At 42.1% G+C, this 17759-nt stretch overlaps 1 protein-coding gene across 8 annotated transcripts in view; it reads right to left on the reverse strand.

Moving 5' to 3' along the window:
* HIVEP2 (HIVEP zinc finger 2) overlaps window positions 1-17759 on the reverse strand; it is a 135654-nt gene that overhangs the window by 70810 nt on the left and 47085 nt on the right. For 3 of the 8 annotated variants that reach the window (XM_040057514.2, XM_040057508.2, XM_040057509.2), the window contains exon 3: window positions 4058-4119. The exons of 3 other annotated variants lie outside the window; for them this stretch is intronic. The gene's annotated coding sequence lies outside the window, so the exon portion shown is untranslated. Of the gene's footprint in view, window positions 1-2895; window positions 2916-4053; window positions 4120-17759 lie in introns of those variants that run through there. 2 more of the 8 variants (XM_040057511.2, XM_058419708.1) reach the window with 2 other exon arrangements.

Here is a 17759-nt window from a genome sequence, read left to right on the forward strand (position 1 = left end):
AATATTTTGCACCACATCCTACAACCGAAGTTAATTCTTCTGATATTGTTGTTATGCCATCCAGGACTCATTCCTCTGTCATTTACAGGAATGTAAAAGATAAGAGGATTGCATATATATGAAATCAAGTAAGAATCAAATCCTTCAAACTAGTGTTAAAAAAAAAATACATTTGCTAAACTAAAAATTATCTTTTTTAATTTAAATAGTTTAAGATAATAAAAGAAAAGTTAACCTACTTAGTTAGCCTACCAAAATGTCCAGACATTTCCAAGTCCTGGTTGGTCATTACAAAAAAAGCTGTATTTTATACGAGTTATCTATCACCAACAGAGAGAGATGATAGCATTTGTTTTAAATCACACAGTATGCTACATTGGTAAAAATTTCTCATGTAAAAAAGTCATTAAAATTTGGGCTAGAGGAGACACTTTCCCATCTGGGAGCTGAATCTGGTTTGGTGTGACTATTCCTGTCTGTTAATTTAGCAGTACAAAGTATAACTCTACATTCTTAGCATGCTTACTGGGGATGCTGGCATCTCTGTAACCAGAACTGCTTACAGAGAGGAAAAAAAAAGACTGGGCAATTCACAGTGTGCTAGAAAAATTACAGGCAATTCCACGTTTTAAGCATCATCTATCAACAGTGTTGAATAGTCAAAAGGGGAATAAATTTGAATGCATTGCCAAGGCAAATGCTGTGATAATTGTATCTGCTTTTCCTTTTCAATACAGAAAAAAACCCAAATCCCAGACGTTCATCTCATTTGCACCCAGTGAAGCTGAGTGGAAAGCGGATCAGTCCCACAGCTTCATCGTGTGGCCACCTGTCCAACCTGGCCAGCACAGGGCAGGACCTGAAAAGGTATAGGTGAAAGAAAAAACACCAGGAGGCTGAGCAGCACGGTGAATCACAGGGAGCCGCTTTGTCTGCAGCTTCCGTTCTCGGAGGAACTGTGAAGGGCTGAAACAATGGCTCTCCTATGGAGCTGCATCTCATCTACCTCATCTACAGCCAGTGATGAATGATGGGTCAAGAGGGCAGCAGACTTTGGGTGCACAACCCTTAAATACTTTATCAAAGATGGCAAAAGGCCATGTGCTTCAACAACACAGCAAATACTTCCTTTTGCTCTGTAGCAGACAAATTCCTTCCTCTCTGCTGGCTCAATCTGAAGCTTTTGGTTCACAGCTCAGAGCGTGTGCAAGTTTTACATTCACAAAACATACACGTAAAAAAGCTTCAATTTTTTTCCTGAGACCATTCAACTGTAAACATTCTCACAGAAATGGAGAGTCAGCCCTATCTGTGCTGAAATCCTATGCTTTCATAAATATGTAATTCTAGGGATTTGTGGGGTTTATAGACAATAAAAGAAGACACGTTTTACTTATTTTAAAAAAGGAAACTGAATAGTAAGGACTGAAAAAAATTCTAAAACTGTAACTTATCCAAACTTTTCACATTGGGGTTTCCTGGAAGAAAAACATAATCATTTGATAGAAATGAAAAGTTCAATAAAACATAGAAATTTTGTCCCTGGTTTAAATGAAGATGAATGAAAATAATAGGCCTTGTAATATAACAAGATACTTCAATACTAACAGTTTGACGGTATTGTGCTACCCAGAGAATTACAATTTAACAAGACTTACAAGACGAGTTGGAATACCTTCATGACATTAAAAAATGCAAAATAAAACTGAAGCAACACTTACAATGTTCTGAAGTGAGATGTCTTACTGATAAAGAGTTGTCAAGGTTTTGTCCCAGTTAGACGAGAGGTAAAGTATTTCAGAACCTTCTGACATCTAAATTTTCTTTCAACTGCTTTTGTCTTCTGTTCCTCCTTAGCTGTTTCAATGTCTTTTTACTCCTCTAGATATCTTTAAAACTTGATCTAACTGCTCTGAATTTGACAACAAAACTTAATGTTCTAACAGGACACAAAGCTGCGGGCTCATGTTTGGTTTCTAAAGGAAGTGGCAGAAAGCAATCTTGGGAAAAAACTCAGAGTCAGCTGTGATCATTTCAGCTCCCTCATGAAAAATATCAGCAACAGAAGAAGCACACTTGGGTTCCCACCCACCCAGCACCAGAAGCTGAGGTAACCCTGTAAATTTGGGACCATTGTTTAACGGCAACAACACTTAGTTGTTGGATCATAACTTTCCCATTTTGGAGGCTTTGAGGAGTCGCTTGACACCAAAAGGCCGATGTGAGCAGTGCACGTTTTCTGGCAGTGCCGTGTGGGCAGTGAGGCAGCGAGCTGTGCCATCCCACCACCCACCCTGCAGTGGCATGGGAAACCTGTGCCTTTCGCCTCCAGACGCATTAGGGCAGAAGAAATGAGTGCTTTCCCTCCCAAAGATCTCACAACATTTTACACTACGGCAATGGATTTGCATAATTTCAATCAAACGATGCATTACAAATCTCACCACAGATTTTGAATTTAGACACTTCAGAACTGAGCAAAATAAATGGTGCTTATGCTCAGAAAATGGAAGGTCTTGGAGTGGAGGTATCTCAACTTCCTTATAGCCCTGCTGAACAGATTACAAGCAGGCCTGACTTCAGTCTTTACTTCAGTCAAGTGAAAATTTCAGATTAAAAAATGAGTGATTATTAACTGATAGCCATAATGTGTACTGAAAAGCTTCTAAAACAATAATAACTTTTATACAACCACTGCTGCCCAGAAAGCAAATCAGCACAGAAGTAACTCACCCTCTGAGTATTTTCATTCCTTTTTCAGAGTGTGAAACTAAGATTGGCACCAAACTGCATCACCTTTTTAATGCATTTTCCATCCAAAGTGAGATGCACTTGGGGAGCCACAGTGATGTCCCAGAGAAAACATATTCAATAAAACTTTTCTGCTACACCCACCTTCAGTTCATGGCCCAGCACTCTGCTCCCATTTACTCATCCAGGTGAGGAGAAGCTGACAGCTGGGGGAGGGAAGAGATTGGGAGCCATATGGAGCTAGAGTCAATTTTTGGTATGTATTTGTGAATAGATACAAAAGAGATAAATGCTGGCATGCATAAATTCATATTTTATCAATACCTATTTTGGTACTTAATGTCAGAGTAATTTATTCCAAAATAGGCTTTTAAAAACGAACACCAGTTTCAAGAAAATTCCAATCCTGACTTACTTCTTGCCACAGCAAATCCAGGATCCCAATGGAATGAAGTAGGAGGCAGAATGCCACTCAATAGGGTTTACCTCACAATGCCAAAAGGGAAAGCAGTGCAAATAACGAAGAACCCAAAAGAGAGCTTCTCCATGTCACCGCCCAACACAAGCTCCCCAGGAATGGGCATACTCAAGCAAGGGTGGGCAAGCAGCCTTGGCAAAAGGAAGCATTGAGGGTCCATATCCGAGCTGCTCACACAGAGGGCAAGGTGAGCTGATGGTTTTGCATGCAGCATCTTGTAATAATGAAAGTCATCACAATTACAGGATTGCCTGTAATTGCTGCACCAACATATGTTCAGTTTCACTTCTCAGACTTATTCAAATAATCGAGCCCCCATGGGCCTGCAAACCTGAGCTGCAAGTCTGAATATGGAAGGGGATTTATTAAAAGAGTGCTGGTGCATCTGACCATGACAGAATGTTAAAAAATGAAAAAGTAATGAAATGCACAGAACATTTCTGAGCCCCAGATTATGTTTGGCCTGGATCCAGTGGACACGTCTGATATCCACTAGCTCCCCTATTACAAACTGTTATCTCCCCAGACTTTGATCTAAAGCCGCTGCAAGAGCAGAGGAGCGAAAGTATCGGTGAGAGTCACTTATTCCATTAGTCAGAAACCAAAAATCAAAAGAGCCACTTGAAACACTAACAGAACACAAAAACTCATCGCTTTCTTCAGAGAAGGGCAAAAGACCTTATTTGTAGTTGTTGACTGGAACACGTGCCATGGCAGAAAATTTCTGGACTCTATTCCCAGCTCTTAAATAGTTCTGTGGCTGGACTCAGGCAAATGGCTTGAATTTTTTATGCTTTTTCAAAATCGTAATAAAAAACACATACCCACCTCACAGAATAGAGGCTTCATCAATGTTTCTAACTCACTCTCAGCTTCTTAGGTAGACAGTCCTGCAAAAGTGCAGAGCACCATTATTTAGATTTGATTTGTTTAAAAAAAATTAATCCTGTCTATTACTGGTTGGGGTTTTTTTAGAATGATCTTCCAGGTAGGAACAATTTTGGATGCAAAATCAGCACCTCTGCCTGGAGACTGGCCTCAGGCTCCTGCCTCATGCACATGTGTACGTCATATTTCTACGTCTTCCACAAAACAGAAAGTGAGTCTCTGAACAGGTCAGTAGACACAAGCCAAGCAATGTACATCTAAATTTGAATGCAGAACAAACAAAAAAAGTGGGTATTTTGAAGAGAAATCTCTTTCCTAAGAACTTAGTTTCCTCACAGTCACACAGTCTGGGTGCAATGTGTAAAAAATGGCTTTCTGGGGCACTGTGGTGTCTTCTGAATCACTGCCATTACCCGAGAAAACCCCAGGAAGTGGTTTGGGTGAGAAGCTGGACCCCGCTTGCGTAGGTATCAGCTGATGTCAGAGTACACACAGCACAAAGCCCTAACAATATGGGCATTGTGAAACCAGGAATAACCTTCTCTTATCTCCTGCAGTTTGGGAAATCATTTCTAACCCGGTGACTACAGAGCTTAGGAATAAGTCAAACAGTTAATTATTCACTATGCTTCCTAATTAATCTCCATTGCAGGCCAAATCTTTGTATGCCCATAAAAACACGAAGATCTCCAGTGAGGGAAACAACAGCATGAGCTTTTGGACCTCCTTCTGCAAAGCAATTCGTTTTTCCATAAACAGTTACTATTAAGCAAGGACAAAGCAACAAACCAGACAGCCATCTGTGTAAACCAATTTAAAAGGATGGTGACCTCATAACATTTTTGAAACTAACGCTTTCTGTTTAACTTCTGCCACCCCGTCCTGCCCCAGCAGATGATGGGTTCGAGCAGGTCCTCGGGTGAGCACTGTGCTTTCGTTTTAGGGAAAGCTGGTACTTTAAAGCCACAGTGATTTCAAACCCGTGAAAAGAGCATGTCAATGAAAATACCTCGGCATATATGGAAGCAGGATAACCTTAGCGGCTGCCCATGCTCCCAGAGGCTGTTGCCACAAAGGTCTGTGCTATGTTTGCCAGCTGAGCTTCCTAGAGGCATGAGGTCAAGCGAGCACAAAGGTTCAGGCCACTGATGGTAACACAATCCCTGCTGAACTGTGCTCTTTCTTACGACCCAGAGAGAAGCCAGAACAAGCACAGATGGCAACCACATTAGAAAAGAAGGCAAACTGGATAGCCTTAGAGCAAAACTTATGAATCCACATACACTACAGCTATTCTGTGCACGCACAGGACGGCCACAGCATCCCCTGCTCATTCTGCCTATTTAGATTTGAATCCAATGACGCTTCAGGCAAAATATACAAAATAAAATACCAAGCAGAACACCTGGAAAGAAGTGCAAGTAATAAACACCCAAGGACATGTCTTGCACAAAGTCACTTGCCGAACTGCCCTTTATCCCATTTACTAAAGTCAGTCAGAGCCACAGAAGAGCGGAGAGCAGAGTGCATCAGATGATGGTGGCATCAGACCATTGGTAGCACAACAGAAGGAAGTGCACAAACTCATTTACAAGGGCATGTGGACTACAAACCTTTCAGTATCAAAGAAGGTAACTGAAAGAAATGTATATTCTGTATAGTCTCTTCATATTTCCAAGCATCAGAACAACGTAACAGTATATAAATGTATTTCAAGTGGTGGAAGGAAGTGTGTGCTTCCCCATTATATAAAGATGATGTTTCTAATCCATATAGTGCAGACACAGTAAAAATTACCTTCCACAATGCCAAGGCTTGTTACATGGACTCCTTTTCCTTTAGCCTGCATTTTCAAAGAGTCATTACTTTACTGCCACAGTGCCTGATGTTTGTGTGCCTGGTATTTGTGTTTGCTTTAAAATAATGGCTTTGAGGTGAAGGTAACTTGCCCTTCTGACCCAGCACGTAATTGTACAACTGTTTGTGCAGTAATAACCATCGTACACATAAAGTGGCATTTCTCTAATTGGCATTTGCTGAACACACAAGGGCACCCTCTGCAAACACAGTGGCTTTTTTTTATTGGCAACCTCTTTAATTATTTCACTCTTCCTAACACAGAATCACCTTTCTGTTATAAGAGAAGAACAAATCGTTCTTCACCACAGCCACAGTAATACTATATATTTCTTAATATGTATCACTGAATACTTTTAAAGATTATCCTTAAAAGACAGAGTAGTATTAACAGCTGTCCTGGGAATTTGTTCCAGAAAAGGGAACACTTCTGACCTTTAAATCTATCTTTCAGTGCCTTTTTGAGATGCTTCAGAACAAAAGTTCAAGCGGCATCTCCTTTCAGTTTGTCTCATCTTGTTGCATGTTAAAAGTGAGGACAGAAATTCAAGAGATGCCTGGCTGGTGCTGCTTCCCCTTGCCTTCAGTTCTGCTGTGTCAGCTGATACTGGCACATGCAACCTGTTTCTCTGCTTCCTTTGGTTTTGTCTTTCCTTGGTCGCTGCTTTGAGTCCCTACCCAGCCATCTCCACAGCTCTCCTGTCACTGCCATGTTACGTAAAAACTCAGAAATGGCTTAGGAAACATTTAAATCTGCACTATCTTGGCAAGAAACTAATCCTTGAAGCAAGTGCTGCTTACACAACAGAGTGCCTGCGTTTCCTACCCTGTCATGGAGATGTCATGCCGCATCTCATAAGGCTGGAAGGAATGTACAACGCTTCGTAAAATAGCTCTGACTTTCCATTTCTACTATATAAGCATCTTGTTATCTGTTTTTATAGGGAGGGAAAATGGGAAAGGGAATTCCTGGAAGAGATTACAATTGTCAAACTGGCTTTTGATACCTGTTAAACAGCTGAAGCATTAATTTTTTGGCGGCACTGTCAAAAGCCTATGAGGGCTTCCTGACTGAAGCGGAGGAAATAGTACATTTAGTTCAACTACAACATGTACTTTTAAAAAAAATCCATAAAAAACCAGATTCATTATTCATTTTTCTGTTTTAATATGTGTTTTTGTCTTTCAGTTTCAGTAATATTTTTTGTAAGACCTGGCAGTCTCAAAAAAAGAACTGTAACTTAGAGCTAATGTTTTAATAAACTCTTGTTTATACTATAGTCAAACCAGAACAAACAAAATAAAGCTACAAATTACATTTTTATAGGAAGTCAAGAAAAAGATTCATGTGTCTGAATACTTTAGTTACAGTGGTAGGCATGACTGTTATTTCCTGTAAAGCCAAATTGTATCTTTAAAGAACTGGAAGAAGGCTACCATGGAAATAGAGCACGGATATGAATTGGTGCTCTAAAGAGCAGCTGGATATAAATACCTTAAAATCTAATGCAAAACTCCCATCAAGTATTCTGAGAATTTTACAATGGAGAAATGGCAAGATATGGCCATGAGAAATGTGTTTGGGGTCTTCAAAATAGCACCGTGCTGTATTACTGCAAATGCCTCCCTCTGTGGTATAACTGACAAAAAAATTTCACAAAGAAGGTTTGCAGTGAGATAGGCAAGAAAACTATAATTTTTAAAAAGTGATCTTAGAATCCCAGAAATTAGATCAAAAATGAAATTACTAATGTCTATTTAATCATATTGTATCTAAGTAAGAAAAACCTATGTAGTATATTTTTCAGCATTTTGTCCAGTTCACTTTTGAGTTGCTCAAACTAATCAGCTCCTCTAGTTTCCATCAAGAGAACAGACTTTCACCATAATGACTTTTTTCCTAGTAGTTAAATTAATACTCTTTATGCTCATTTGCATCATTTCACTACTTTTTACCTCTTTGAGACATTCCCTTCTAGGTGATCTTGGCTCTGATACCACTGTGATATCTAATTTAATAGCAATCAAGGTATAAAATGCTAAACTAAAAAGAGTAGCTGACCTGATTTGCAGCCTTGCTCCCTCTGTAACCAGCAGCAAGCTTCTGCTTGCAGGAGACCTGAGCTCCTGGTCAAGAGTGAAGAGGGTGGAAAATCACTACCTCACTTCTAAAGACAGTCTGTATTTCTTCAGTGCATGGCTCTGAGCTTTATGGAGGATAGAGAGCTAACAGCAAAGCAGCCTCTAAAAACTTCTTCCTTAGTCAATGAGATGCTCCATGATTTGGTTAGACTGAGAAAATTTGGTTACTGTCACTTTTCCCTGCCTATTAGTGAAAGGGGGTTTAATGAGTTTTTTGTTTCTGAGTTGTAATAACCCCTTTTTCATTCTCAAACTGCAGACTTCTAGGTTAGGATATCTGGCTGGCCTTTGTATAAAGAAATAGAATTCCTTGAAGGAGGGAAAGGAGTTTCACACTGCAGATTGTTATCCTACCTCCCAGGCAAGGGACTGAAGATGTCATGACCTCATGGACTGACTTTGTATCTCCTCTGTCCCTGAACAAAGACGGTCCCAGGCAGCACACAGAGCAATCCCCAAACATTCATTCACTTTACAATCCAAAACGATAAATAAGTGTACAGGAAGAAAAGAGAGTCCGTCCTCAAGGATGTTGGAGTAAGTTTGTGAAAACAAAATTAATACCTGGCAAGGAATTTAATTTTTTAACTTAGTTGTTAGGGTAGCAACTGGCAATTTTACTTGAGAAAGCCTGGTTGAGTTTTTGGAAAACTCCTCAATGCTAAAGGCCTATCTGCAGAGGAACAAAGTCATGTCATGAAACTACAGACACTTGGCAAACTCCTCAGCAGTCTTGAGTAAGTACCTTGTACTGCCCTTGTGTAATTAGCTATTGCACTATCAGGTAAATCCTTCATGACAGTGCCGTTTTTGAAGTGTCGCTGTCCCGTCAGGTGTCCTGACATTATCAAGGCTCCTGGGGATGTCAGTGTATGGTATCTCTTCCTTGTCTCCTTTACAGCAAGTTTCCAAGACAGGACGTGTAAAAGGCCAGGACATGACTCAGAAAAAATGTAACTTGGGTTAGAAGGAAGCTCCTTCCCTCACTGTCTCCTTGGAGTACAGGACCTCCTTATCCAGGATAACCCTGTCTGTTACCCACTCCTGTCTCAGGATTCACGCCTGGCTTTTCATCCGAGAACAGGCGGCTGCAATGGAGTGCTGGTGGCTGCAAGCAGATGGACAGGGACGCTGGGCTGAGTCACTGCAGCTCACCACTTGTTGAGCTGTTTGAGGTCCTGCAGGAAAAATGCTCACTTTGTGGCACTAAAAGAGAAATACTGCCAAGAGCTAAAATCGCTACAAGAACTACTGCTCCGTGTAGATACAGGAAACAAGACAGGAGACCAAGAAAAGACTTTGCCGCACTCTTCAAGAGTTGGTGCCAGACTACTGACATAAACCTTCCTGTCTGCCACAGTACACAGCCTTCACCTGCAGTATATTCCTTCTCGCTTCTTCCCCATGTGCCAACAAACCAGTGGATTTTGTTCAAATTAACTGTTTGATGCCAGGGTAACATTTATAAATCTATGAACTTACTGACAACCTAGTCCTGGATCGCCAACAGTCCTCTTAAAGTCGCTGGCCACTTGCAGGGAGGACTGAGCTGATGACTTAAGGTCTCAGGACCAAGGTTATCAGGCACAGAACACACAGGAAGAGCTGAAGTGTATCTGACTCCATTCACTCACATTTACTGTATACAGTAGCATCAAAAAGATGGAAGGCTCTTCATTCACTGGATCAAGTAGATTTAAAAAATTATATTCACAGAAATGAAGTAACTTTTTTCACTGTTCCAACTTTTCTTTACACCGTACTTTTATTGTATTATTTCACTGCATTATTTTTCTTCCTCTTCACTTTTGTTACTCTGATCACTACAAATATGAGCAATGCTTATGAATGACTCCTTATCCTCCCCTACAGAAAAGTAATGCCTAAATGAAGTGATGGCTAACCCTTTTTTCTTTCACGATACTCGAAAGAACAAAACCCAAAACAAACCAATGAAACTATACAAGCCATCGCTCACACAACCTGACCAAAACTGCAGTTTCCAAGCATCTGGGAACTGGTTCACTGATTTCAACTGGACTTTATGGAAACACAAAGATCACCTTGAGAGACCAAGTATTTATGACTACAATTGATGATATTGAACTAGAACAAACAAAATATACCATGTCCTCTGAAAATGTCATATCACTGCTTTGCCCCGTATTCCAGAGTATTTTCACAATGCATAGCCAGCTCACACACTAGTAGAATATATTTACATGTGTTTATGGTTTCAGTAATGAATGACCAGCACTGCTCCATACAGTCACTCTTCAAACAAAATAGTGCCGTCAAAATGGTGGGCCGTGGCAAGGTGAGCTTTCTAATTTTTTTTTCTCTTCTTTCTATCCCAGAGCACTTCTTTACTCTAAAGAGTATTTAAGCACTGAGAGTACTTTGTGTAGAAATGATACAAAACTATTAAATACCAATTCATGACCCTCAACAAATACCCAACACTACAGCAGCTGTACAGAGTGTACATTCATAGATTTAACAGGTGGGAGAGGTGAAAGGTAAAAGAATTGCATTTAATCTTTAAACAGATTTCAGAATGAAGCCCTGATATTCCAGTGTCAGATTCAGTCTCCATTTTCGCCTCCCAGGTATGGTAATTACAGTCCTGTGCCCACTGGGAACTAGTTGCACATTGAAACACCAACACACTTTGCTGGAGGAGGGAGAGGTTTGGTGATGGAGATATTACAAGATGCAGCAGAGAATACTTTGACTTCCAGTGAATGTGAAGTATCCCTTGCCCACAACACCTAATTATTTTAACTAAAGAGATGAATATCTGGTTAGCCACTGCACAGGGTGACTTTCAAGATTTTAAAGGTGGCCACTGAATAAGTGAAAGCCCGTCGAGAAAAACAAGGCTTTAGCTACTGTGGTCATCACTCCTTAATTTGAGCGGTGCCAGCAGAACTTGGTGCCTGCAGTTAGTCACTGAAGGCAGCAGGGTGTAGGCATGCAGACCCAGGCATCCACAGGGCGTGACTTCACTGCAGGGTCAGCGCCTAAATTAAGTTTGTCCCCAACGCGACATCTCTGTCACAGCACACAGGGAGGTACCTACACACCCTGCCACATGCCAGTTTGGATTTCATCCCTCTGCCTTGGCCTCAGTGCCAAGCATCAGGAAACAGCAGGCAACTTGCCAACACTTTTTCTTAGAAAACGGCAACCCTTTCTGGAAATGTTCTAAAGGTCTGCAGAGTCTTTATGGAAAGGTGGTAATGCTGAGCTTTCACACAAATACTGTAAATGAAAGCTACCCTAAAATACTATCACTACCCTACAACATGATACCCCTAAAAATGGGGGCAAATGAGGTCAATATTAGCTGAAGGATATTACTGTGTAGCCAGGCATTTTGATTCCTAGAAAGCTGAGGTAAATGACACATATAGTATCATCAACCAGTTAGCAAGCTTTATATATTCAAAGCACATCCTAGGAAAATCCACTGATTTTTAATGCAAATGACTCAAGATTCATCAAACATTTTTGTGTTCAAACTTTTACAGATTTTGAATTATATAACCAGTTTGTCATGAATCCCAAAATCTTACCGAAGTGACTGAACAAAAATAAACCCAAAAACAAAGGAAGAGTATACTCATTAAATCACAGTTCAGCGAAGACCTTCCCATTCCCTCCTCTCCCCCTTCTTGGCTTTCCAACCCTCTTTATTTGCTGCTTCTCTTCCTACTGCTTCTGCCGAATACAATTCTTAACCACCACTCAAGTAGCCAGAGCAGATGAGGAAACTTACTTCAGACCCTGTGCATGTGTTGGACCAGGCACCTGTCTGAAGGGAGCAGAAAGGTGCACAGAGCCCGTATTGCTCAGAGCGACGGCGTCCACGCCGTGGCGGCGCGCACCTGTAAGCACTGTGTCAACAAAGGCACAGACAGGGGTTAACTGGCTTCTGCGGGAAGCCTGGTTTCATTCATTAACTACGACCTCTGGGCTAGTACATGCGGAGGAGGGAACACACAGGCGAGTTCAAACAAAGCTCCTGTTTTCCCTCTGAAACTTTTCAAGTCTCAGAATCTTGCACGAAACCCAATCCGCTGTCACCTGAATGAAAAGTAACAGTAGGCGCTCAAATAAGTAAGACCCGTGTGAGAGTTTGCAAGCCCAGCCTGTGCGGAAGGCCACCTGCCAACAGGAAGAAGTGGTGAGAAGGAATTTGGATCCAGCTGCTATCCCCCCTCAACCAAACAATGCCACGCGATAAACACCGTTAAGGATTTTTTGTTTTTAATCCTCAGTCACACTGGGAGCATCTATATCTGTCATTTTTACTCCCTGGTTACTGGCAGAAGGGCTTGAGAGATTTCTGTGCACAAGTTTGCAGAGGGCCAATCTCCTGTTTCCTATCATAGCTTTATCAAAGGGATTGAGACAGGAAGAACCAGAGGGAAAGAACAAGAAATGACAAAATGCTTTGCTGTAGGGCTGACTCGAGCCGCTGAATTCATCACAGGTAACAAAGAAAATCTTGTAGCTGTCTTGCAGCCCCATTTCACATGTCAGACAGAAAGGCAGAGTGGACATAGAAACAGGAGATAACTCAGTATCTGCAGTCCTTATTTCCGTAAAATGAAGTGCTGAACACCGGGAGATGAACTACGACTGCGTGCACGGTGGCTCACTGTGGCAGGTGCAACTTAACCTGAAGACCACGTAGCCTACTGCACCTTCAGATTTAGCCCAGGCAGCACCTGGGTGAAGCACGCCAACAAATCCACTTGCGGCTGATGGTAACAAGAAGGGTTAAAAACCAACCAGACTGCAGCTGAGAATTCCACAGCGTTTCCCTCCACAGAGCCGCGAACTGCGCGCCTCCCCGGTTTCAGACGCAGGGACAAACCGCCCTAAAGCTCAGCCCGCTAAGCACATGGAAGGGGCAGTGCCGCCGGCGGACACGGACGGCTGGAGAGCGGGGAGAGCGGGGAGAGCGGGAGCATCACGGCCGCCCGGCGATCCCCCGGCGATCCCCCGGCGATTCCCCCGGCGATCCCCCGGCGATCCCCCGGCGATCCCCCGGCGCGGCCGCTTCCCGGCGCCCGGGGACGCGCAACTCGCGGCTACGCGTCGGCGCCGGATTCACCGCCTCGCAGCCCAGGAACCCCCCTCTCCTTCGTCCCCGCCCCAGCCCCCGGTGAACACCCGGGATATCTGGGTACTACCTGCGTCTGTCAGCAGAGCCATCCCGTGTCTTCAGTCATTCAAGGAATTTAACAGCCTGGAAATTCCTGTTGTCCATTATTCGAGGTCACAGATAAAAGCTAAACAGCAGCCGTGACTCCCATCAATCATAAGTCACTCGCTGATAGAGCGTATGGTAGGAGACCTACTGATGTAAGCTAGTCACCAGAGAAAATACCCACTGATGACGCATATCCAGGCACAAAAATAGTTACAGGGCCCCCAAAGGGATTATTCAACAGCCTACATTTAGATATTCCTTCAAGAGACCCGCAGTCAATTTGCTGCTATTAGATGGCTGGGGAACATTGAAGTTTAAGTTTCCTCGGCAGACATAACCACAAATAGCCGGTTTAAATAAGCTACTACAATTACAAGCTGTTTTGTAAATTTTAACGCTGCATCACAGCGATTAAGTCTAAACAGAACCACTGGCTAAAAAATGCTGTATAGCCTTTGCTCTCAGTATTTACCAATTCTTCCTGCATATTAGCCGGCAATGAAAAGAACAATTTAAAATTAATTCACAAATGTTTACGCTGAGCCCCTTGTGCTACCCTAGAGCAATGGTTTCTAATCCTAAAAAAACAAAACAATATATGCAAAATGGTATGGGATATTTTGGTGCTGCTTAAATGCTATCTGGATCAACTTTTGCCTTAATTTTTATCCTTCTTTGGTATTTGCCTCTGTACTACGCAAAAAGAAAAATACCCAAATAGTTAATCTTTCTTGCACAAATCAAAACCATGTGAAGGTAAGTTATTGCAACATGTAAAACCACATACTGTGCACCCGCTTTGAGCGGGGGCTAGAAAGAGGATCCCCAGAAATCCCTTTGAGCCTAAATTATTCTGCAATTCTGTGCAGCTGGATTTTTTGGCATTAAAAACATAATCCTCTAAATTAACCAATCAACTGATAATCCTACAATACTCCTGCCCCCTTCACTAGTTTCAGGTTCCTTCTCATGCCCAGACAGCAACAAAACTTCCTAGGCTATAGCTGAGCCTACTAACACCGACTGTGCATTTCTGGCAATATTAAAATCCTTATTTTTTTAATATTTTATTTTAACATCCAACCCCCCCCCCCCCTTTTAAAGTACTTTAGGTGCTTAAGAGTCTAGAGTTTACCGACTTTTTTATTGCACATTTAGAATCTAAATATAGGAAAATATTTTATGGCTCTGATGCCTATTTCATTGACATAATTTTGGAAAGCATAACCCAGCCAAACAAACACGCAAGGATTGATAATGTTTACCCTGCAAAGCAGGAGAAGGAATTGTCTCAGGCTATGAACTTCTACCTCACTTTCTTCATCTGGGATAACATTATTAAAAATAACACCGAAAATTATTTTTAGCACAACTGTTTCGTAAAGCCCTCATGTTTCTCTCATGCATCCATATGCTGCCAGTCCACATGGCCTAATTTAACAGCCCTAAGAAGAAATATTGGTGCCCTCTAGCTGATTTTCCTCACCACCTTCCTGCAGACACCAAGCAGCAGTCTCTCTTTTCTCCTGACATTCCCGGGATCCCCCAAAATGCAATGCCCTGCAATAAAACAAGCCACTTCCTACAGAAGATACAGGAATCAAAACACTCAAATCCCTTAGCGCTCTCAACTGTAGGAGCTCTTTAAACACCATAAGTGCCATGAAAAATAGGAGAGGTATAACTGTGTTCAATAGCACCTTACCAAGAACCAGTGAAGCAGATAAATATACTTTGTAGCAAGTCTGCACATTCCATGGGAAAATACAACCTGCAATTTTGCATGAAACACAGGAAGCCCCTCACCCCTGCAGAAGTACAATTCCCCCTCCATCAGGAGCCTTTAAAAAGCTTGTAACTTAGAACTTCTGCCACAGATTCTGAAGTTAGTCGGTGATGGATCAGAGCCCAGGACCTCCCTTTTGCCATCACACAAGCCTCGGCGAGCAGGGAGAGCTTTCCTCTCCTTTCACTCTGATGTCCGCCGAAGGGACGGACTCCCTGTTCCATCCTTCCCATTCCACCCTCCCTGTTCCCACCCCCTCTGCCTCCAGCCCCTCTCCTGGAGGCTGTACTGGGTACCACCGAGGCACAGGGCCTCATCTCCTTACAGCTGCATGTCCCTGTCCAGCAGGGACACGGCTGGAGCACATCTCCAAAGCCAGGAAAGCCACCAGGCAGGGATGCTAACAACGTACTTTGAACACCATGTCCGGTGTGACAGGTGAGGCCAACAAAACAGCGTCCAAACTCCAAAGAGACCTCTCCTGGCTGGAGGAAAACCCCTGCTGAGGAAGAGCTGTCCCTGGAAATGCCAAGCCTGTGGGGGCAGACAGCTGCTGGCAGCTGCCAGAAGAGCTCTTTGGCACCTCTGAGTGAGTGCATCTGCTCTAAGCCACCGGCCACTGGCTGCCCGAAGGATGCAAGAGAACAGGAGTCTCTGTGAAAAACAGGGTTAAAGCTCTGTTCCCTTCCTCCTTGTCCAGCTAAAAGAGGCAGAGGTTGGCTGGAGCTGGCTGTCTCTTTGCATTTAATCAAAGCCATAAACCTCTGTGGAGAACTCTGGATGGCCCTATTAACCATTAATCAAATTAAACATAGAAGGGAGATCAGGATCTGAAGCTCAAAATAAATACTGTGAGACAGACTAACTTTTAGTGTTGCATTCATAATCCTATAAAGGTCTCTTTAAACCTTGATTGGGAAAAAGGAAGCTACAGCAAATACTGTGTATTTCTGTGTTTGAATAGCAATTGTAAAGCAGAAACTGCTCAAATGTGTGCAAAGTATCAGGCCGATCCTGAAACTTCCAACTATCTTTGGAAAGTTAACTTCCCATGTGCTATCTGCCAGTTGGAAGACAGAATGGGTTAATCACAGTAGCCAGGCGTTTTGGAAGGGTCCTAGAGCTCCATTTCTCTAGCACCTTACTGCAACATTCTAGCTAATGTTCCTTTCACATACACCTCTAGGAAAAGAACGCTAGGGACTCAGTCAATATTCATTAAGTGGTTGCAATCCAAACCTCTGCATCAATTAAAAGATGAAGGGTTTATTTGAACATGGAACAGTCAAAACCTTTTGTTCACAGAACTAGGCTGGTTTTTGCAACTGCTGGTTTGTGCACAGTATGGTGCACTTAGTCACCATATCATACAACGTTAGATAAACCAGTTCACTGATGTGAGAAACATAAATATAGTTCATGTTATTCTCAGTCTGTCTGCCCATCAATGTCTTAGGGCCTTTCTCTCACTGCTAGCATTGGCAAAACAGATAATATTGATTATAACTGAAAAACAAAATTAAAATATTATAGAAGCACAGGCTTCTGAGACTACATATTGATTTTTCTCTAACTGGAAGCAGGACTCTGATACATCCCCCTGCATTCATGCACCCCTGAAGAAATCTTAAGATGAGTAACAATGGATGACGGTAGTGGGGTTTGTGCTTATTTTAGATAGTCAACAGAAAAATTAACATTTTTATTTGTGGAAATAAATACATTGAAGTTAAATTTCAAATCACCTGTACTTTTGATGTGGTCTAAGCTAGATACATTGGTAGCATAGTTAACAGTAAATTACAGAGTTTATGTCAAAGTTCTGAAGTAAATCAAACTATAAAACTAAAGAAAGCTATTGCCTGAGCATCTGAAACCAGGTTTTCTTGAAATAAGAAACTAGCATTTGATAGCAATTGCCTTGTCTGTGTACAACCCTATTCCAAGATAATAACAAAAAATACTTTAATATCTATTCTTTACCAAAATTCCCTTAAAGTATTTGTAGAATATGGTGATGAAAAACAATAGTCATCTCAGTGTTCACACCATATGTATGCCACTTGATTTGAAGGGACCAAATAACGTTAATCATCAAAACACTACAGATTTATTCTATATATTATTCAACTGTGACTGCACTGGTGGATAAGGAAAGAAAAACTGATGCCGTTATCTCGACTTCTTTAAGGTCTCTGATACAGTCGCACACAACATTTCTCTCTATCTACATTGGGGAGATAAGGATTTGATGGCTGGACCATTCAATAGAGAGGGAACTGGCTGAATGGCCATACCCAGAGAATGTCCAAATGGATCTGCATCAAGTGGCGTTCCTCATGGAACCTTATTGGGACTGATTCTGTTCAATACCTTAATTAATGACGTAGTGGAATTGAGTGCACCCTTATCAAGTTTGCAGGTGACACCAAGCTCAGTGGTGCAATTGATATACTTGGTGGAAGGGACGCCATCTCTAAGGACCTTAATAACCCTTGAGGGGTAGTGGGCCATGTGAACCTCATTCAATTCAGCATGGCCAAGGACCTGCACACGGGTTGGGGCAACCCCCAGAATCAGGACAGATAGGGAGTGAATGGTTTGAGAGCAGCCCTGTGGAGGACTTGGGGGTA

This window comes from Hirundo rustica, chromosome 3 (assembly GCF_015227805.2).
Source record: "Hirundo rustica isolate bHirRus1 chromosome 3, bHirRus1.pri.v3, whole genome shotgun sequence".
Lineage (NCBI taxonomy): Eukaryota > Metazoa > Chordata > Aves > Passeriformes > Hirundinidae > Hirundo > Hirundo rustica.